The sequence below is a fragment of the Heliangelus exortis genome, chromosome Z (assembly GCF_036169615.1).
Source record: "Heliangelus exortis chromosome Z, bHelExo1.hap1, whole genome shotgun sequence".
Classification (NCBI taxonomy): Eukaryota; Metazoa; Chordata; class Aves; order Apodiformes; family Trochilidae; genus Heliangelus; species Heliangelus exortis.
Window position 1 is genome coordinate 15,245,056 of NC_092454.1, and position 21,482 is coordinate 15,266,537.

At 50.1% G+C, this 21,482-nt stretch overlaps 1 long non-coding RNA gene across 1 annotated transcript; it reads right to left on the bottom strand.

Moving 5' to 3' along the window:
* Positions 1-2,626: 2,626 nt before the first annotated feature.
* Positions 2,627-19,400, bottom strand: LOC139789770 (uncharacterized). Its single transcript, XR_011723245.1, has 3 exons — positions 19,146-19,400; positions 18,830-18,916; positions 2,627-2,911 (listed from the first exon to the last, which is right to left on the bottom strand). It is a non-coding gene; the product is annotated as an uncharacterized lncRNA (long non-coding RNA).
* Positions 19,401-21,482: the final 2,082 nt, after the last annotated feature.

A 21,482-nucleotide genomic window follows, 5' to 3' on the forward strand; every position in this document is an offset into this window, starting at 1 on the left:
GTGTTAAATACCTCAGCCTTTTCTTCATCTTTGACAATTACATTCCCATCCATGTCCATTAAAGAATGAATGTTTTCCTTGCCCCTCCTTTTGCCACTGATGTATCTGTAGAAGGACTTCTTGTTATCCTTCACAGAGGTGGCGAGATTTAGTTCAAGTTGTGCCTTTGTGTCTCTAATTCTTTTCCTACATAACTTAACTGTATTCCTGAATTCCTCTTGAGTAGATAACCCTTTTTTCCATAACCGGTAGGCCCTCTTCTTAATCCTAATTTCCTTCAAAGTCTCTCTGTTGAGCCAGAGTGGTCGTCTTCCCCGCCGGCTCGCCTTTCGGCACACCAGGACAGCCTGCTCCTGAGCTTTCAAAACTTGCTCTTTGAAGAATGTCCATCCCTCCTTGACCCCTTTGTTTTCAAGGGCTGTTTCCCAGGGTATGCTCTGGACTAGTCTTCTGAACAGGCCAAAATCTGCCCTCCGGAAGTCTAATGTAGAGGTTTTATTGACAACCCTCCTTGTATCCCTGATTATTGAGAACTCTATTATTTCGTGATCACTAAGTCCCAGACGCCCACCGACCACCACATCCCTCACCAGCCCCTCTCTGTTTGTAAAGAGTAGGTCAAGTGGGGCTCCATCCCTGGTAGGCTCATTTACCAGCTGCATCAGGAAATTATCCTCAATACACTCTAGGAATCTCCTAGACTGCCTCCTCTCTGCTGTGTGGAATTCCCAGCAGATGTCCGGCAGGTTGAAGTCACCCACGAGAATAAGGGACGACGATTTTGAAACATGTGCCAGCTGCTTGTAGAAGAGTTCATCACCCTCATCCTCCTGGTTGGGTGGTCTGTAACAGACTCCCATCACAGTATCAGCCTTGTTGGCCTTCCCCCTGATTCTGACCCACAGGCACTCTACCTTATTATCACCTACTTCAATTTCTATGGAGTCAAGAGACTCTCTAACATACAGGGCTACCTCTCCACCTCTCCTACCCTGTCTGTCCTTTCTGAAGAGCCTGTAGCCACCCATTGCAGCACTCCAGTCATGGGAGTCATCCCACCACGTTTCCGTGATAGCAACTACATCATATCTTTCCTGCTGCACGGTGGCTTCCAGCTCCTCCTGTTTGTTGCCCATGCTGCGTGCATTGGTGTACATGCACTTCAGCTGGGCTGCTGGTTTGTCCCTTAACTTGCGCTGTCCACCCTTGGGCTCCTTTCGGGAGAACCTTGTTTCAACCCCTTCCCCCTTCGAACCTAGTTTAAAGCCCTCCTTATTAGACCCGCCAGCTTGTGGGCTAGAGTCCTTTTTCCCCTGTTAGATAGTTGCAGTCCACCTGGTATGCTGAAATTCATCCCATAGTCAAAAAACCCAAAGTTCTTCCGGTGGCACCAATCCCTTAGCCACCTATTGATGAGATATGTTCTCCTGCTCCTCTCCTCATTCATCTGCTCTACTGCAGGAACTGAGGTGAACACCACCTGTGCTCCTGATCCACCAACTAATCGATCCAGGGCCTTGAAGTCCTTTTTAATCGCCCTGGTACTTCTTCCATTGATGTCATCACTGCCAGCCTGGACTACCAGCAGTGGGTAATAATCTGAGGGTCGAATTAGTTGAGGGAGTCTCTTAGTAATATCCCTCACCCGGGCACCAGGAAGGCAACAGACCTCTCTGTGGGATGGGTCAGGTCGACATATAGGGCCCTCAGTTCCCCTCAGAAGGGAGTCACCAACTACGACTACCCTTCTTCTTTTCTTTGTGGGTGAAGTTTTAATCTGACTGCTAGACAGGGGGCGAACAGGAGACCTTCTGGACAATCGTCCTCTTGTCCATCCTCTTGTCTGTCCTCCTCTTGATTCTCTGGGTCTAGGGCCTCATATCTGTTCTCTATGGGCACCTGGGGGGATGGTGGGGGTTGGGGGAGAATTCTTTGGCCTTTCCGGTGGGGAACCTGTTTCCATTCTCCCCTATCCACCTGGTCTGCATCGGCTGCCTGATAGGAGGAGGGGCAGAGCTTCACCGTCTCCTGTTGCATTTCTATTGCAGTCGAAAGGGTGTGACTCCACCAGTCAATTTCCCTTTCGCTGTCCCTAATACTTCTCAGTCTCTCCACCTCCTCCTTAAGCTCTGCCACCATGCTCAGCAAGTCATTGATCTGCTCGCATCTCACACAGAGCTTATTTTCACTGTCCGCCGGTGCTAAGACGAGGCTTAAACATTCTGCACAGCCAGAGACTTGAACAGCTACGTCCATTTTTTTGTTCCTCTTAAGGGATTCCGTCTGTATGGACACACCCTTCTTCTCGACAGCAACAGTTTTTGCTTTTTTGGAAACCATTGCTATCTGTGCCCTCCTGCTCGAACTGCCTCGCTAACTGCCGCTTCAATTTCCTGTTTGCCTGCTCCGGGTCGCTGGCGCTCCCAGCAGGCTCTTAAAATCCCTCGTGCTCCGTGTGGGTGCCGCCCCCTTACAGCTGAGTGGTCTCCGTAGAAACCCTCCAGCAGCAAGGTTAGTGCAGCACGTTGCCGGAAGCTCTTTGAATCCTCCGGTCGATTCAGGCTCTTCAACAGTCAACAGGCTCTTCACAGTAAAAAGGCCCCCGGCAGAGGGGGCAGCTGGAACGTCCGAAGGCCCACTCCATAATGCACTCAAAACAGAAAGAATGGAAGCACCCGCTCGTGCAGGATCTGTTTCGGATGGTTTCATGGCAGATTGAGCAGATGTCCTCAGAGACATACGGCGGCATGGCCTGGGGCACCTGGCTGGAGCTAGAAGCAAAAGAAGAGCTGTCCTGGGCTGCCAGCTCCTCCTGGGTGGCCAAGTCTGCTTGGGCTGCCAGGCTGCCATGGTTTGCTTGGCCGTGGGCTGCCCGATCCTGGCCTGCAAGACGCTCCTGCTCTGTCAGAACCTCCTGGCCTGATGGGTTCTGACGTTTTACCAGGCCCCAGCCTGCCATTTCTTGGACTGCCGGGGCCTCATCCTGTGCCACCTCCTGCTGCAAACAGAAGGGATACAAAGCTCATCACCTGCCCGGGGGACACAACCTGCAGGAAGCAGCAAAGCTGATGGGCAGAAGCACTGAAGAGGTGCCCATCAGCTCTGCACCAGCTGACCGGCTCTGACCAGCTCTGCACCCTGGTCTAATGGGAGGTGTCCCTGCCCATGGCATGGCAGGAGCTTGGGACTGGCTGAGCTTTAAGATCCTTCTGAAGCCAAACCATTTCACACTTGTATAATTCTATGACTCTACGACTGACCTCTCCAACACGAGCGGGTGGGATTGGGAAGGCAGGAAAGCATTTCCAGGCAAGCACAGCACAAGGGTGGGTGTACAGCAGGTCAGAACCAGCACCTTGTGCCCTGCCGCTGTTCCCGTCCAGCAGATCCTCTCTGCCAGCGTCCACGTGTCCCTCAGCAGCTGCCCAGGCACCACCTCCAGGGTCTCGTCTGCCCTCGCCTCATCCCGCTGCCTCTCAGGTGATGGTCAGGGGGGCCAGTGCTGTGCTTCCCTTCCTGGCAGCGGGAGTTAACGGGCCCTGCGCCCGGCACGGCTGTGGGACCGCTGCCGGGATCGGCTCCTTGCAGCACGCTGTGCTCCAGAAGACCTGCGGGCTCCACGCTGGCGTTGCTCTCTTCTCCTGGAGGAGGCCAGCATGTTATCTTCAGGGCTCGGAGCTCGGTCCTCACTCCTCCGCCCCCTCCTCCGCTGATCCCGCAGCGCTGCCGGCCTTCTGGGGCTGTGGGACCTGCCCCGGCACTGGCTCCTTCTCCCCTGCTGTTGCCTTGAGGAATTCCTCCGTGCTCGCCGGGGCCGCTCGCTCCTCCCCGGGGAGGCCGGCCTGTCCCGTTCGGGCCTGGCAGATCTTCCCTGCAGGGGAGCAGCACCCCGAGCCCTGCTGTGCTGCTGCCGCCGGCTGCCTGCGGAGTGCTGGGCCTGTCTGCGGCCACGGAGATCCCACCTCTGGGACCTTCGTGGGACCCTTTCTTGGGCTGCGGCGTGGCCATCGAGCTGCCTCAAGGGGGACCTGCTCCGGACCCTCTCTTGGGCCCCGATGTGGTGGCCATTGAGTGTGGAAGATTGGGTTTTGCCAGCGCAAGGCCTCGGCTGTACTAGGCCTTAAGCAAGAGGCTGTGAGCAAGAGTAGGCCTTAAGCAAGAGGCCTTGAGCAAGAGTAAAGTATCATCTGGATGGCAGAAGAAGCGCTTATGTGTGCTAACCGTTAACAAAAGACCGTTGACAAAAGTGCTGATGCGTGCTGACATTAACAAGATGTATCAACTTTGGACCTTGCAAGTAATGGAAAAGCAGGATGCTGTGATTACTGAAGCAGGATAAGCGTGGGACTGGAATTCGCAAAAGGAGGGGTTGACAGTTAACAAGTAACCAATAATGAGCTCAGCTTTTGCAATATGTATTAACTAATTAAATCAGTAACCAATAAGATAGTGACAAGTATGCATATGTTAATGTAATAGATATAAATAACTGTCTGATGCTCTAATAAAGTTGGACTTGATTGATCACATTGATCGTGTGTCAGTCCCCTTCTTGCGACAAGTGGTGCCCGAACAGGGACCCGACGGAGAGGCCCGCCAGAGAGGACCTGGGACCCGACGGAGCAACTCTTAAACCCGACGGAGAGGACTTCTCGACCTTACGAAGAAGATCGAGACAGACCTTCCTTCACAAAGAAGGTCTTGGATTTATGCAGCGAGTGGCGTTCTGGAAACTGGCAAGGAGTCCGGCCCGGAATAGCAGTACCGGAGACTACCCGTATCCTGACCCGATGAGAGGCAGTATCTGAGAGGAGTCTGTGAGCCAAAGACGTCGTAAGCCGTTACTGCTCGGAGTGGCTGTGCGCGCACAGGTATTAATGCTTTTATTATGGAAAGGCAGACGACGTACGATGTTTTTAAATGCTTTTTAGAAAAGCGGGGAACAAAGTTAGATTGGAAAAAGGAGACTGCTGCCCCGGTGGTCTGTGTAGCTGGTGCCCGGCTACGGTTTGCTGCCTTAACACCTGATCTACCAGTACCAATGAATGCTCAAAATATGGACTTGACCTCTAAACAGTTATTTGAGACACCTAAAATACCCCCACCAGCACCTGAAGGGACTATACTGATTCATGCTCAGCCAACTGTGTCATTTGACCCTGGAGGGTCAGATGAAAAGCAAAAATGGGACTGAGAAGCAAAACGAAAAGCGACCGAAAACACCACCAGAATTGTCGGAGGACCCAGAGGGAGAGAAGCTGGAGAACACAGGCGAGGAACCTTGGAATGCAGACCCCCCCCTCCTGCCCGCCTGCCACGGCTCCCGAACACTCTGCCACCACTGCCTTCCTCTCGACCTCCAATGCCTGATTTATCTTCTTGACCACAGATGCCATCAATTAATCCTCTGCTTCACCTGTCAACACATCAGTGCCTGCTATAGAGCAACAACCAAGGAAAGAACTGGGACTCAGAGACTAGCAATTCAGGGAACTGCTGAAGAAACTGAAAGAACAGGAGACCAAGGATGAGTATATCCCTGAAAAAACCCTAGTTTTTTGCTCCGGGGAACACCCTGAACAACCCAGGGGCACTAATTCATTTTTATCCCCTGATCAGTTCCCTATCCCTGCTCCTACTTCCCTTAACCCTTTAACACCCACTGCTCCACCTCTTCTAGATCCAACATGGGGAGGGGAGGGTGGTGGAGGGGATAGTGGGGGGGGAAGGTGGAATCAACAATTGCAATTTCATCATAAATGGCAAATGCTGTGTGAAAATGAAGCTGTGATTCCTAGACAGAACACCGATGCATTATATGGAGTGCAGGCACAAATGTTACTTGGTGCTTGTCCTTTTGTATGTGCAGATTTGCAGGCATGGTTTCAAACTGAAGTGTTACAACTTTCACAAGAATTGGCGTATAAAGCTTTGTAAACTGTGCATGATCCTGCACAAGCAACTCCCTCTTTTACAAATATTAAACGGGGGAGCAGAGCGATATCCAAAATTTGTGGATCACTTATATTCAGTGGTAATATCACATCCCAATTTGACAGAAGAGATGAAAACAATATTTTTTTTTATATGTCAGCATAAATGTGCATTAGGACTACTCCCAAAAGGTGCTACAGCAGCCCAATTGTTAGAAGCTTCTGAGCAAATGCTAGAAGCAGATAAAGCTGCTTAAGGACCATCATTGCCATATGGTTCTCAATATTGATTTATATTGTGGTGCATGGTGCACTGGTGTTTCATACAGAGATAAAGGAAAAAACCAAAAAAACAAAAAACCCCACAGTTATGAGAACGAGTATGCCTTTTCGGAGGCCAAGAGTTGCTGCGGAGAGTGAGAGCTGCTCCTGGTACAGAGAGTACCCCCACTCCTGCCTCCGCAGCCGCTTCTCGCCCCCCCGCACACAAGGGCACAACTCAGATATGGCCGGTGAGCATCGCCAGTGTGTCTGCTACAGCTGCAGCTGCTGTTTCTACTCCCACAGACACTGCTATTGCTCAGAAAATGAGCCCTGCTGCAGACACCACAGCAGAAAAAAAAAAAAAAAAAAAAAAAAGGGAAAATAGGGGGAAGAGTGTGCCTTTGCTGTTTAAAGGCTTGGAACTCTGTCTCTAAACAATTTTATTAGGCCTTTTTGGGCCTCAATTTGGCAACCATGAAGGAAACCAGGACTCCACTGTGCCGTGACCCGGGAGGGGTCTGGGGACGCTTTTGGGGCCCCCTGACCAATTTTTGTCGGATAAGCCTCCTCTACCCTCTTGGTTCTATGCACCAGTGGACACCAGACCTTCCTCATACTAAAAAGGTATTTAAGTCCTTCCACTGCAGTGTGAAATGTGCTTTTCATATTGTATTGATAATAGGTTCTTGTTAATGTTGTAATTCATGTGATCGTTTATATGTTGATTATGGGATCCCTTGTCTATGTGTTGATTGTTGATTGTGCTATTCTGTTGCACTGCTAAGTAGATGAACTTAACTTCTGGTATTTTAACACAGATGCTAAAAGATGTTGATAGTGTCAGACATGCAGTTTTATAATATCGTGCTGCCACTGACTTTTTATTATTAGCCTTTAGGTTATGTTTGTGAAGACTTTGATGGAGTGTATTTGCATGAATTTATCTGATCATTCAGAGTCAATTCACAACCAAAAACAATTGATTAAGATAACATGAAAAATTAACTGTTGCATATATTGGGTTAAATGAATGGTTAAATCACTAAAGGATATAGGGATAGCTTAGAGATTTAATTAGACAAGGTTTATCAATTATATTTGTTATTATTGGTTTTGATGCTTTCATATTATTAGTATGTTGTATATGGCAATGATTATTCCCCCGCAGCAAAATATGTGGATTACCTGGTCAAATAGCACTGGTATTACAGATTTTTGCATTGCTATGGCTTCTGCAACTAACCCCTTTCGCACCTGCTTGATAGGAATTCCTGGTTTTAACGAATCCGCATTTGCAAACTACTCTACTAAGCAATGTAACAATAGCATGTCTGCTGGGCAATGTGCTCTTATGTTAATAGATGGCCTAAATAAGACACTGCCATGGGATCCACAAGAATTGGACCTATTGGGCTCTCAAAGTATAGGTAATGTTTCCAGAAATTGGACACCCACATGTGTAAATTTTGGCACTCTTAGTTGGAAAATTGGCACTCCTGACGTTACTCCAAAGAATTTAGATTATATTGCTGAATTTGGATACTGTGGATATAATGACACAAATTCAAGTAATCCAAAACCGATGTACCCAGTAGGAGATCGCCATAGTAAGGATCCTGAGCCAGGAACGTATATTTGGAAAAATGAATCAGCATATGCTCTACCACCAGGAGTGTTTTTGATTTGTGGTGATCAAGCTTGGCAAGGTGTCCCTAAGGGAATAATTGGAGGTCCTTGCTATCTAGGCTCTTTGACTATATTTGCTCCAAAGTATGCAGAATTGCGTAACATTACATTAACTACCACCTTAACAGCAAAGATTCGGAAAACTAGAAGTATTGGTCTTTCACCAGACTGTAATGATCATGTTGAGCTGTTAAGTCAAGCGGCTAGAGTGGCTTTATCAATATTTTTTCCTGGTGCTGCTGCAGGAAATGCCTTGCGGGAATTAGCTAGCTTAGCATGCTGGACAGAAAAGAAAGCTAATGTTACTACAAAAATTTTAGGAGAATTATTGCAGGATCAAACTAGCTTACGCCATGCTGTTTTGCAAAATTGCGCTGCCATAGATTTTTTATTGTTAGCACAGGGTCATGGATGCCAGGATTTAGCAGGGATGTGTTGTATGAATTTGTCCAATCATAGTGAAAGCATTCATGCATCTCTCTCCTATCTAAAGGAACATACTGGCTTGATTCAACAGCAAACAAGTATGTTTGGAGATGCTTTTACAAGCTGGTTATTGGTATTCGGTATTACAGGGTGGTTGTCATCATTGCTTAGGACGCTTTGCTATGTTGGCATTGTATTGTTGATTATCCTTTTATTTTTACCGTGCTTGCTGCAATGTATTCAGCGCATGATGGAAAATGCTATTAATCTCTTAAGAATGAATGCTTATGTTGCTCTTAAAGAAAATGGGGGAAATGTGGAAGATTGGGTTTTGCCAGCGCAAGGCCTCGGCTGTACTAGGCCTTAAGCAAGAGGCTGTGAGCAAGAGTAGGCCTTAAGCAAGAGGCCTTGAGCAAGAGTAAAGTATCATCTGGATGGCAGAAGAAGCGCTTATGTGTGCTAACTGTTAACAAAAGACCGTTGACAAAAGTGCTGATGCGTGCTGACATTAACAAGATGTATCAACTTTGGACCTTGCAAGTAATGGAAAAGCAGGATGCTGTGATTACTGAAGCAGGATAAGCGTGGGACTGGAATTCGCAAAAGGAGGGGTTGACAGTTAACAAGTAACCAATAATGAGCTCAGCTTTTGCAATATGTATTAACTAATTAAATCAGTAACCAATAAGATAGTGACAAGTATGCATATGTTAATGTAATAGATATAAATAACTGTCTGATGCTCTAATAAAGTTGGACTTGATTGATCACATTGATCGTGTGTCAGTCCCCTTGCGACAATTGAGGGACTGAGCAGGAGGACTGCCCCAGAGCCTCTCTTGCGCCCCAGCATGGCCATCGAGCTGCCACAAAGGGACCCACTCCGGACTCTCTCTCGATGGTCCCGATGTGGCCGCTGAGTTGCCGCCATGTGGACGTACCTTGGACCCCGTCTCGGGCCCCGGCATGTCTGCCAAGCTGCTGCAAAAGGGATCTGCCCTCGACCCTCTCTTGGGCCTCAGCGTTGCTATCAATGTTCCACCTGTGGGATGGCTGTGACAGGCTCTCCCGGGATCCGGTCGGGCCACCACGTTGGTCCCAGGTGTCAGGTCCTCGGGGCAGGTGGCCAAAGGGGTGCTGCTGCCTCCTTTCTAGAGCATTACGTTGAGCTTGCTCTCCTCTGAAAGGCTCAACATCATGCATCTCTTATTGCTGTGGTCCAAGCTCACCAAAGGTACAGCGAAAAGTCACATGGCAGATGGGAGAGGTGGAACTGGTGAGGGCCCACTCCCAAATGCACTGAAAGCAGAAACAGTGCCAGCACCTGCTCGCACAGGCTAGGTTCCTGATGCTGCCCCTGCAGATTGGGCAGATACTGTCAGAGGCATCCAAGAGCACGGGCTGGGGCATCTGGCTTGTGCTGGCAGCAGGGGAAGAGGAGCCCTGGGTGGAAAGGCTCTGCCTGTGGCCATGGAGACCCCACCTCTGGGACATCCTCTGGACCAAGTTTTGAGGCCCAGCATGGACATTAGCGTCCTGACTCTGGGGTAGGCTCTGGACTGACTCCAGGGCCCTGACCTGGCCACCACCTTGGCCCAAGCTGGCAGGACTGTGGGGCTGGTGGCGTGAGGGATGATTTTCTGTCTTGTTATTTTTCTTTCAGCTAGGCCTCTTGTCAGTAGCTGCACTCGCTGAAATTAACAGAAAGTTTCTCGGTCAGCGTCTGCTTCTAGGACTGATAACACTCAGTGTTTACAGCTACAGCTACAGCTAGAGACTGGTATGCAGAACTGAGGACACTGCTCAGTTCTGAGGCACATTTTGCCCTCCAGAAGGAGAAAAGGAGTAAAGAGATGACACGTGCAACCCTCCTTTAGGGAGGGGCGGGCAAGATAAGTGACCAAAATTGACCAAACAGAGTAGTCCATCCCATACACGTCATACTCAGTATAAATTGGAGGGATCACGAGGGTCAGACCCCTTCCTGCTTCCCCTTCTTCACCTGTCCCCATTTGCTTTGGCACCCTGGAAGGATTCCATCCGTTCGTCTGCCTGCGGTCCTGATCCGTGCCAGCCCATATCTGTGTGTTCCTGCCTCCAGTTCCCAGCTGCTGCTGACTCCAGGAGTCCAGCCTGGACTTTCCCAGGGCTGCCCTGCAGCCTCAGTGGTGACGTGAGAGATACTGGGGGAAATGGGAGGGGAACGTGGTATCAATTTTCCTCTCTATTTGTCTGTATGTTTGTTTAGTTTCCAACCCATAAGTCTCTCCCCCTTATTCTCTCTCCTTTCTTTTTCAGGGAGGGGAGAGGGGTTAATAGAGAGCAGCTGTCATTTGGTTTAATTGCCAGGCCAGTGTTAAACCGTGACAATTGCATACTTTGCTAACAAAATTTATGAATTGGCTTTTGAAAGTCAGTGTGGAAAAGAGTCAAGGTCAAAACTATGTTAGAATTATGCGTGGGTTTCCTCACCTAGCCTCTGCTCTGCAGCATCTTTTTAGAGGTGCTTAGTTTTAATTCTTTAATAAGAAGCTGGTGGGGACAGAGGCAAGAGCACCACAGTAACTGCTCTTTTCTTTCCTGTAACCCGCAGTTTGGATCATCTGGTTGCTCTGGTTTTGTCTTTTAACTGAGCAAGAAGCTGAGGGGAAGAGAGATGATGTCTTGTTTGCGGGGGGAAGGCCAGCTTGAAAATAAGCATCTTTTTCAACATTGTGAAGAGAGAAACAGCTTACTTGGGGTGTAGGAAAAAAAAAAAAAAAAAAAAAATCTTACCGATTCTTTGGCATCTCTGTGCTCCACTCCTTGCAAATCCGTTAGTCCAATGTATTTCTGAAAGCATGTCATGTATTGTATTTTTCTGGCTTGTATTTTTGGGGGAAACCTTCCCAAATGTTTCTCTACCAAAATCTCATACAGTAAAAGTATCTCAATTGAAGACTGCCTGGGTTTATTTCCCTTCATTTAAACGATGCTTTTGACATGGAATTTTGTAGAGAATATAACAGTAGAGACACTGTACTTTGCCCTACTACAGTTTTTGGGAGAGACGGTCAGATGGTATCAGCTCCCACTTGGTCCATACTACTGTAGCCACCGTGTGGTTTAAAATGTGGACACTGCGGCACAGGGAAGTCCCAGTATCTCTTGTAGGGAATCTGTATAATTAAAAATACCATCTTTGGGTTGTCTTTGGGTTGGAATGGGATTCTTCAGTCTAGCTGTGGCCATTGCAAAATTATGCTGGACCTTGGCTCAGTCTCAAGAGAGGAAGCTGAAAGGATTTGTACAATATTAACTCCAGCAAAACAAAGTGCAAAAAAGGCAGCAGGTTTTTTTTCCAGGAGCTCCTTCTGTAGCATTTCATGAGGTCCAGGTATTTTTGCTTTACTGTGTAGTGGGTCAGTTTCTGCTCTACAGGTCTAAGCACTCACCACTGAAAGCAAACAGTTTTGGCCTGGAGAAAGACTTGTGCTCATTTTACTTCCCCAGCCCAAGTCTATGAATAAGGAAATGACAAGAAGCCTTGAAAGGGAAGCTTCAAGAATGCTGCACTGCTGAAGGACAGGAGAGATAGCAGCCAGACAGTTTGCTTTTTGGGTTTCTGGACTTTGTCTGCTGTCCCATTTAACGTTTCCATCTCTTTTCTCATCCCACTCAAGAACAGCTGTACTGGACCAAAGTCTCCTGGTCTCCAGAGGTGGTAAGTCCTTAGAAAGCATAAGAAGACTGCAGAAATAGGCTGCTCAAGTTTTTGACTTGTTGATGGCTGCTGTTTAGGGCCATCTCCTCTCACTCAATCCATTTCTTACCTTAGAGGACAACACCTCCAACCCTCCTTCCCTTCCTGTCCCTTCTGAACAGTTTATAGCCATCAACAGCCACACTCCAGATGTAGGATTTGTCCCACCAGGTTTCAGTAATGGCCACTATGTCATAGCCTTCCAGCAGCACAGTGCCTTCCAACTCTTCCTCTTTGTTGCCCATACCGTGGCCCGTACCCGTCTTCTCCAGGACAGGCCCCAGCATTTCGGCAGCACAGGCAGAAGGGAGTGGAGTGCAGCTGGAAGGAACCTGCAACAGACATCTCGTCCAGCTGCCCAAACGCTTCCGAGCTGACCAAGCATCACATTACATCGCACTGAAGGCTCCTCAGCTTATTGAGTCTCACTGTTGTGTGGAAACCTCAGGGCCGGACAGTGACTGACCTCTCCAACACGTGCAGTGTGAGCAGGGGCTCCCTGAGGCATGGGAGGGGCACCTCCAGGTCACCCAGCTGCTTGACAGTGATTGCATGGAATTTAAATTCAAGACTATATAACTGCACAACTTTAATATCTAATGCTGGTTTCTAGAATTACAGAGTTATAGGATGGTTTGTGTTACTGCACCTATTACAAAAGCAAGGCAAAAGAGAATGACTTCAGATGTACGTGTAAGTAACACGCGTAAATTTAAGTGCTGTAAGTTAGTTAGTTTTTACTAGTCTGCATTTCGTAAGAGTAAAATAAATACCACGGAGCTCTATGTGGTTCTTCTCAAACAGCATAGAGTCTGCTACGAATAAGTCCAGTCAAAGAAATGATTCGTACATCCTGCTGCAGCTCTCTAAGCAAAATCCTTGGGGAATTATTGAAGGTTCAGCTACAAGATGGCCTCTCTGCCATAGGCAGGGACACCCCTCAGCTAGACCAGGTTTCTCAAAGTCCCATCCAAGCTGATCTTGAACACTTCCAGGGAGGGGGCATCAACAACTTGCTTGGGCAATCTGTTCCAGAGGCTCACCACCTTTGTACCGAAGAACTTCTTCCTAAGTTCTAGTCGAAACCTGTTCTCCTTTGCCTTAAAACCATTTCCCCTTGTCCTGTCACGGGACAGTCTTAATAAAATTCACCCTCCAGCCTGCCCATAGGTTCCCTTCAGGTATTGGAAGGCAGCTAGAAGGTCCCCTCCAGAGGCTTATCTTCTTCAGGCTGAACAGTCCCACCACCCTCAGCCTCTCCTCATAGCAGAGATGCTCCAGCCCCCGTATCATGTTTTTGGCCCTTCTCTGGAGTCATTCTAAAAGATCTACGTCTGTCTACTGGTGGGGGTGAAGCACAGCTATCTATTCTCAACTTACTTGTTTTCGTAAAAGCATCCTACCCATCTAAATGAAACTATCACTCCCTTCTGGCATTACTTAAGGAAGAGAAATAGGCTGCAGAGTCTACTATGACGTGATGTTACTATTGAATTGTGCATCTCTTCACAGTACTTGCTGTTATGCATCTCTACAAAATGAAATTCTTCAGAATAGTTTAACTGCAAGATGTTGAATGGGCTAATTGCTACTGAAGCTGAAGTATCTCTAGATTCTAGCAACCCATTCTAGCATCCCATTCAGTGGGATGTGACTCCCACTGAAGACTTAGTTGGCCAAAATGACAACTTATTCTGAGATTAAAAGACATTTACATGCCCTAGCACTTGCATACTAGTAGAAGTACCTCCTCACTCATCTCCTCTTGAGGGACTGTCCCATTGGTTACTCTGCAGGTTCCCTCCTGCTGACAAAGATGTGAAAGGACCAGGCTTTCAGACTCCAGAGAGTACTTTCAGAGACTTGTTTCCATTGAGAACCTTTAATGTGTTTCCAAGAGCAAAGCTTTGCTTTTGATGCAACTTACCAGAAATGGGAAGGTTTAAAGGTAGCTCACTTCTCATACCTGTGAAATGCCTGATCCCTTGTGAGCAAATGCAGTGGGCTGCTGCCAATCTTAATGAATTTAGTGAAGAGCAGAAAACAGCACCAGTAAGCTGGTGGGAAATGAGTTGCAAAACATGGCTTAAAACTAAGTTGTAGTCTTTATTGTAAGATCCATCACTATAAACGAAGCCTCAGTGCCAGTGAAGTGACAGAAGCTTCTGTAATATCTTTCGCCTCATAGGCCTCGGTAAGGGGTAAATTAATAACACGATCTGGGTCGTTTTCTGTTCCCACAGATTTTCTCTTTTCCTGTGAAGAAACTCTACCTTCATTACATAACAGCAAAACTCCTATTGGCAGCCCAGTCATAAGTAACTTTTAGATTATTTTAAGGCTCAATTTTAAAAGCAAGAAATGATGCTACTCAATTTGGGCAAGAAGGAAAACAGCAACATCAAGGCTTAGTGACTTGTCTGACAATTTTGCAGTCATTCAGAGGCAAAACAAGGATTAGGATGTTTTAGTTCCCTTTCTAAACCCATTTGAACACGCTATTTCTGTGTCATGTGAGAAACTGGCAGAGCCTAAGAATCTTGTTTTCTCCTGCAGCTTTAAGAAAGTTATTTGCTTTGGTTGCTTGGTTTCCAGCATGGCCACAAAATGGCACAATGGAGGAAGTACTTCCAGTATCACTTAGTTATTACTGCAGCCTAAGAAAGGGTCCTGCACCTAGGTCAGAACAATCCCCAGTACCACTACCGGCTGAAGGATGAGGTTTCAGAAAGCAGCCCTGCAGAAGAAGACTCAGGGGTGCTGGTGGATAAGAAGCCGGCCGTGAGCCAACAGTGCACGCCTGCAGGCCAACGGCATTCTGGGCTGGATCAAAAGAAGAGAGGCAGCAGCCGGAGAGAGGTGATTCTGCCACTTTGCTCTGCTCTGGCAAGACTTCCCCTGGAGTCCTACATCCAGCTCTGGAGCCCTCAGCACAGGAAGGACATGGACCTGATGGAGCGGGTCCAGAGGAGGGCTACAGAAATGATCAGGGGGCTGGAACACCTCTGCTATGAAGACAGGCTGAGGGAGCTGGGGTTGTTCACCCTGCAGAAGAAAAGGCTCTGAGGAGAACTAACAGCAACCCTCCAGTATCTGAAGGGGCCTACAGGGAGTCTGGAGATGGACCGTTTGCAAGGGCCAGTAGTGACGGGAGAAGGGGCAATGGGAGACAGCAATGGAAGCAAACGGCAAGGAAGACAGGAAAGGAAGAGGTTGCCCGGGGAGGTTGCTGAGGCCTTGTCCCTGGAGATACTCAAGCTGAGGCTTGACAAGGCTCTGGGCGACCTGATCTATTGAGGATGTTCTTGCTTACATCAGGGGGATTGGACTAGATGACATTTAAGAGCTCGCCTCCAACCCAAATTATTCTGTGACTGTGGGATGATTCTAAGACTATGGGAAGCGGGATTCTGGGGAAGAAAAACAAAAACAATGAAGCCCCGGAGTGGCTCTAACAGAGCATGATGTGGACAGACAGGACCAGTGCCTGCCTTGAGATGGGGGCAAAAGCTCCCCAGCTCAGCATCCCTGTGCCTGACCCTCACACAAATTCAGAAGTGTCCCAGCCACTGCTTTACACCGGTGTTTGAATTTTCTGGGTTTTCCCAACTATTTCCCAATTATAACCAACCTTCTCCCATCCAGCGGAAAACATATCCATGGGATCCATTGTGGGAGATGATTGGCTACTCCAGTAACAGCCTAGCGACTGAGAGGTGAAGGGCTGATGGGGGCTGTGGGAGCCCCTCAGCTTCTTCCCTGGTCCACAGAGGTACATGAAGGGGCCGGGGGGAGCATCCAGAGGAGAAGATGATGATCGGAAGGGCCTGCTGAGGACAAGGAAGGCACACCCACGGGCACAGGCCATTTCAAAATACCCACCCAGGTTCCTCAGACACACCAAAAGACAAAAAGTGACATAAAGGTGCGGAGATTGGTAAGAACAACTGAAACTAAGGTGGTTGAAACATCATCAAAATTTTATTACCATCGACCTCTACTTCTCATCTAACTACAACTCACTTAACCATTAATGGTCAGTGAGTGATGACCTGAAGCACCCTGTTCTCTTGGAGGAGGCGAGGATGTCACCCTTGGTGCTTTGACCTCGACCCTCAGCCCAGTCCCCCCTCTGTTGATGGCTGATGCTGCTGCGCTTGTTGCCAGGTCCTGGGAGGCCGGGTCCTCCTGAGCTGCCCGGTTCTCCTCCTGCGCCACCTCCGGCTGCAAACAGAAAGGATACGAAGCTCGTCACCTGCCCTAGGGACACAACCTGCAGGAAGCAGCAAAGCTGGGGGACAGAAGCGCTGAAGAGCTGCCAGCTCTGCCCCAGGGGCCCTCCATGTGCTGCTGCAAGCCCTGGTGACAGTCCCGGAGCAGAGGGGCGACACCAGGGGCATCCCTGTGTGCTCCTGCTCTCCTGCAGGGCGGTGACTGTGGAGCTGAGAGCACCCTCAGAGTCTGCCTGCCGCTAGGAGCACCCCGGTCTAATGGGAGGTGTCCCTGCCCATGGCATGGCAGGAGCTTGGGACTGGCTGAGCTTTAAGATCCTTCTGCAGCCAAACCATTTCACACTTGTATAATTCTATGACTCTACGACTGACCTCTCCAACACGAGCGGGTGGGATTGGGAAGGCAGGAAAGCATTTCCAGGCAAGCACAGCACAAGGGTGGGTGTACAGCAGGTCAGAACCAGCACCTTGTGCCCTGCCGTTGTTCCCGTCCAGCAGATCCTCTCTGCCAGCGTCCACGTGTCCCTCAGCAGCTGCCCAGGCACCACCTCCAGGGTCTCGTCTGCCCTCGCCTCATCCCGCTGCCTCTCAGGTGATGGTCAGGGGGGCCAGCGTTGTGCTTCCCTTCCTGGCAGCGGGAGTTAACGGGCCCTGCGCCCGGCACGGCTGTGGGACCGCTGCCGGGATCGGCTCCTTGCAGCACGCTGTGCTCCAGAAGACCTGCGGGCTCCACGCTGGCGTCGCTCTCTTCTCCTGGAGGAGGCCAGCATGTTATCTTCAGGGCTCGGAGCTCGGTCCTCACTCCTCCGCCCCCTCCTCCGCTGATCCCGCGGCGTTCTGGGGCTGCGGGACCGGCCCCGGGACTGGCTCCTTCTCCCCTGCTGTTGCCTTGAGGAATTCCTCCGTGCTCGCCGGGGCCGCTCGCTCCTCCCCGGGGAGGCCGGCCTGTCCCGTTCGGGCCTGGCAGATCTTCCCTGCAGGGGGGAAGCACCCCGAGCCCTGCTGTGCTGCTGCCGCCGGCTGCCTGCGGAGTGCTGGGCCTGTCTGCGGCCACGGAGATCCCACCTCTGGGACCTTCGTGGGACCCTTTCTTGGGCTGCGGCGTGGCCATCGAGCTGCCTCAAAGGGGACCTGCTCCGGACCCTCTCTTGGGCCCCGATGTGGTGGCCATTGAGGGACTGAGCAGGAGGACTGCCCCAGAGCCTCTCTTGCGCCCCAGCATGGCCATCGAGCTGCCACAATGGGGACCTGCTCCGGACCCTCTCTTGGGCCCCGATGTGGTGGCCATTGAGGGACTGAGCAGGAGGACTGCCCCAGAGCCTCTCTTGCGCCCCAGCATGGCCATCGAGCTGCCACAGTGGGGACCTACTCTGGACTCTCTCGATGGTCCCGATGTGGCCGCTGAGTTGCCGCCATGTGGACGTACCTTGGACCCCTTCTTGTGCCCTGGCACGTCTGCTGAGCTGCTGCAAAAGGGATCTGCCGTCGACCCTCTCTTGAGCCTCAGCATCACCATCAATGTTCCACCTACGGGATGGGTGTGACAGGCTCCCTCGGGATCCCGTTGGGCCACCACGTTGGTCCCAGGTGTCAGGTCCTTGGGGTAGGTGGCCTAAGGGGTGCTGCTGCCCCCTTTCTAGAGCATTACGTTGAGCCTGCTCTCGTCTGAAAGGCTCAACATCATGCATCTCATACTGGTTTGGTCCCAGCTGACGGAAGATATAGCGAAAAATCACGTGGCAGATGGGACAGGTGGAATTGGTGAGGGCCCACTCCCAAATGCACTGAAAGCAGAAACAGTGCCAGCACCTGCTCGCACAGGCTAGGTTCCTGATGGAGCCCCTGCAGATTGGGCAGATACTGTCAGAGGCATCCAAGAGCACGGGCTGGGGCATCTGGCTTGTGCTGGCAGCAGGAGAAGAGGAGCCCTGGGTGGCCAGGCTCTGCCTGTGGCCATTGAGACCCCACCTCTGGGACATTCTCTGGACCAAGTCTTGAGGCCCAGCATGGACATTAGCGTCCTGACTCTGGGGTAGGCTCTGGACTGACTCCAGGGCCCTGACCTGGCCACCAGCTTGGCCCGAGCTGGCAGGACTGTGGGGCTGGTGGCGTGAGGAGGCGTGGGGCTGCCTCCTTTCTGCAGCAACACGTTGAGCTCTCTGTTGTCTGTAGAGCTCAACATTGTGTATCTCATATTCGTAGAGTCCCAGCTCTCGGAAGATACAGTCAAAACGCCTCTGGCAGAGGGGGCAGGTGGAACGTCCGAAGGCCCACTCCATAATGCACTCAAAACAGAAAGAATGGAAGCACCCACTCGTGCAGGATCGGTTTCTGATGGTGTCCTGGCAGATTGAGCAGATGTCCTCAGAGACATACGACGGCATGGCCTGAGACAGCTGGCTGGAGCTAGAAGCAAAAGAGGAGCTGTCCTGGGCTGCCAGCTCCTCCTGGGTGGCCATGTCTGCTTGGGCTGCCAGGTTGCCATGGTTTTCTTGACCATCGGCTGCCCGATCCTGGCCTGCAAGATGCTGCTGGTCTGTCAGAACCTCCTGGCCAGACGGGTTCTGATGGTTTGCCTGGCCCCAGCCTGCCATGTCCTGGACTGCCGGGGCCTCATCCTGCACCACCTCCTGCTGCAAACAGAAGGGATACAAAGCTCATCACCTGCCCTGGGGACACAACCTGCAGGAAGCATCAAAGCTGATGGGCAGAAGCACTGAAGAGGTGCCAGCTCTGCACCCTGGTCTAAGGGGAGGTGTCCCTGCCCGGGGCATGGCAGGAGCTTGGGACTGGGTGAGCTTTAGGATCCCTCCCAACCCAAGCCCTTCCATGCTTCTCTAGTTCTATGAGTCTATGACTCACCTCTCCGGTCGGTGGATGCAGGAACTGGAAGTGCCGGAAAACGTTGCCCATCTCCCCAAGAAGAACAACACACAGATAGGGGGTGCAGCAGGTAGGGACCTGTGCCCTGGGCCCTGCCGGTGTCCCCGTCTAGCAGATCCTCTCTGCGCTCTCCTCAATCAGATTGCGGGATGGGGGTCCTTCGTCTCCCCTCCTGCAGACCACTGTCCTCCAGGCGTGAGGACAACCCTGTGACTGGTCAGGGCTGCAGCGGGCCTTAAATAGCATGTTGGAGTCATTGTGACTCTCTGGTGACGACACAATGTTGCTGGTGGCCGCACCCAGGAGACACGAGCCCCAGCCTTGGGGCTGGGGAGTGAAAGCCCCGACTGACAAGCGTACCGTGTCCGGTGCGGAGATCCCCAGTCCAGGAAAGAGATGAGCACAGTGGAAAGAGTCCAGGACAGGGTCTCGAGCATCTCTCTGATGAAAAAAGCCGAGAGTGCTTGTGGCCAAGGGAGCCGATGTGCCTTGAGCACACACAGGCCCCAATCAAGCTCCAGTTAGTTCTCCTGAAGTCTCTTAATCACCAGGAAGAGAAGGGGAGAGGAGAAAGAGAAGGTGGATGAAACGAAGGAGAAGGAGGAGGAGGGAGAGGAGTTTTTTGGAATGGTTACAGTTTATGTCGGAAGTGCCCAGCCCCCTGCTAGGATCATGTAAACTGACAGGACACTGGAGCTATTCAGCATACACTGGAGCTAGTGCAGGGTTACCTTTATAATGCTGGAAATGAATAGGTACTTCTCGAGTACGAGTCTGCTTCAAAGGTGCATTCCTAAGGCAGTACCATGAATCACCTTTAGTAGGTGCCTGTTTCCAGTACTGTATCCTGTGAACCAGGACCCATTTCCATGTTTAGATTTTCAAAAGTAAAATGCCATCATTTTTTATTGATGAAGAAAGAATTTTTTATATGATCTTGTTAATACGATCTTGATAATTCTAAGGGTACAGTTTCAGAATGAAATTAAGTTGAAGATTTTTTTAGCAGCTGAACGTGGGGCCATCTGAGCACTGCTCCACACAGCCCAAGGGAATGTAGGAAGTTCCCTGCTGGGTGGAAACACCCTCAGATACAATAAAACAAGGTTTGCACCACATCATGAGTATTCATTTCTGCTGTATATATTGCAGCTTTTGAAATTGTCTTTGCTGGTGTCCTGAGCAAATACATTGCTGGCCCCACCAACTACCAAAAAGGAAACTCGGTTCTTTTTGGGAACTGCTGGTTTCTGGAGGATGCATATTCCTGGTTACAGTCAGACTCTGAAACCTCTCTATGAGGATACCCAAAAGAAGAAAGACTTTAAATGGGGCTCACAACCGCAAGCTGCTTTTGAAAGCATTAAACAGGAGATTGTGCAGGCAGGTGCTAAAGACTCAATCATCCAGGAATTGTAGAAGTGATAACAGATTGGCCAAAAGGCACACACTTTGGAATGCCACCAGAAAAAGTGGTAAAAGAGGCTAAAGAAGCACCACCATAGGACCAGCTACCAGAGAATGAGGAACAAGATGCTCTTTTCACTGGTAGGAAGCCATCAAAAGTGGGAAGCTGCTGGATGGAACCCTACACGACTAGTTGCAAGAACAGATGAAGGAGATGGTGAATCATGTCGATTTGCAGAGGTGAAAGCCATCCAGTTGGCTTTGGACATTGCTGAACAAGGAAAGTGGCCGAGACTTTACACTGACTCACGGCTGTTAGCAAATGCTTTATGGGGCTGGTAAAAGCAGTGGAAGCAAAACAACTGGCAACGTAGAGGTAAAGCTATCTGGGCTGCTGAACTGTGGAAAGACACTGCTGCTTGATTAGAGAAGCTTGATGTAAAAGTGCATCGTGTAGATGCCCATGTACCTTCATACTGAGCTACTAAGGAACAGTGAAACAACCAACAAGCAGATGAGGCCGCTCGAGTGTTCCAAATAGATCTGGACTGGGACCATAAAGGTGACCTACTTCTACCTGATGGGCCCATGACTCTTCAGGTCATCAAGGCAGGGACGGAACATACCCATGGGCTTGTGACCGAGGGGTGGATTTAACTTTGGATGCTCTTGCACAGGTTATTGTGACATATGCACCACAATGAAGCAAGATAAAAGGTTGAAACCTCTGTGGTATGAAGGGAGATGGTCGAAATATAGGTATGGGGAGGCCTGGCAAATCGACTGTATCACACTGCCTCAAACGCGCCAGGGTAAGCGCTATGTGCTGACAATGGTGGAAGCAAGCACAGGGTGGCTGGAAACGTATCCTGTGCCTCACACCACAGCCTGGAACACCATCCTGGGCCT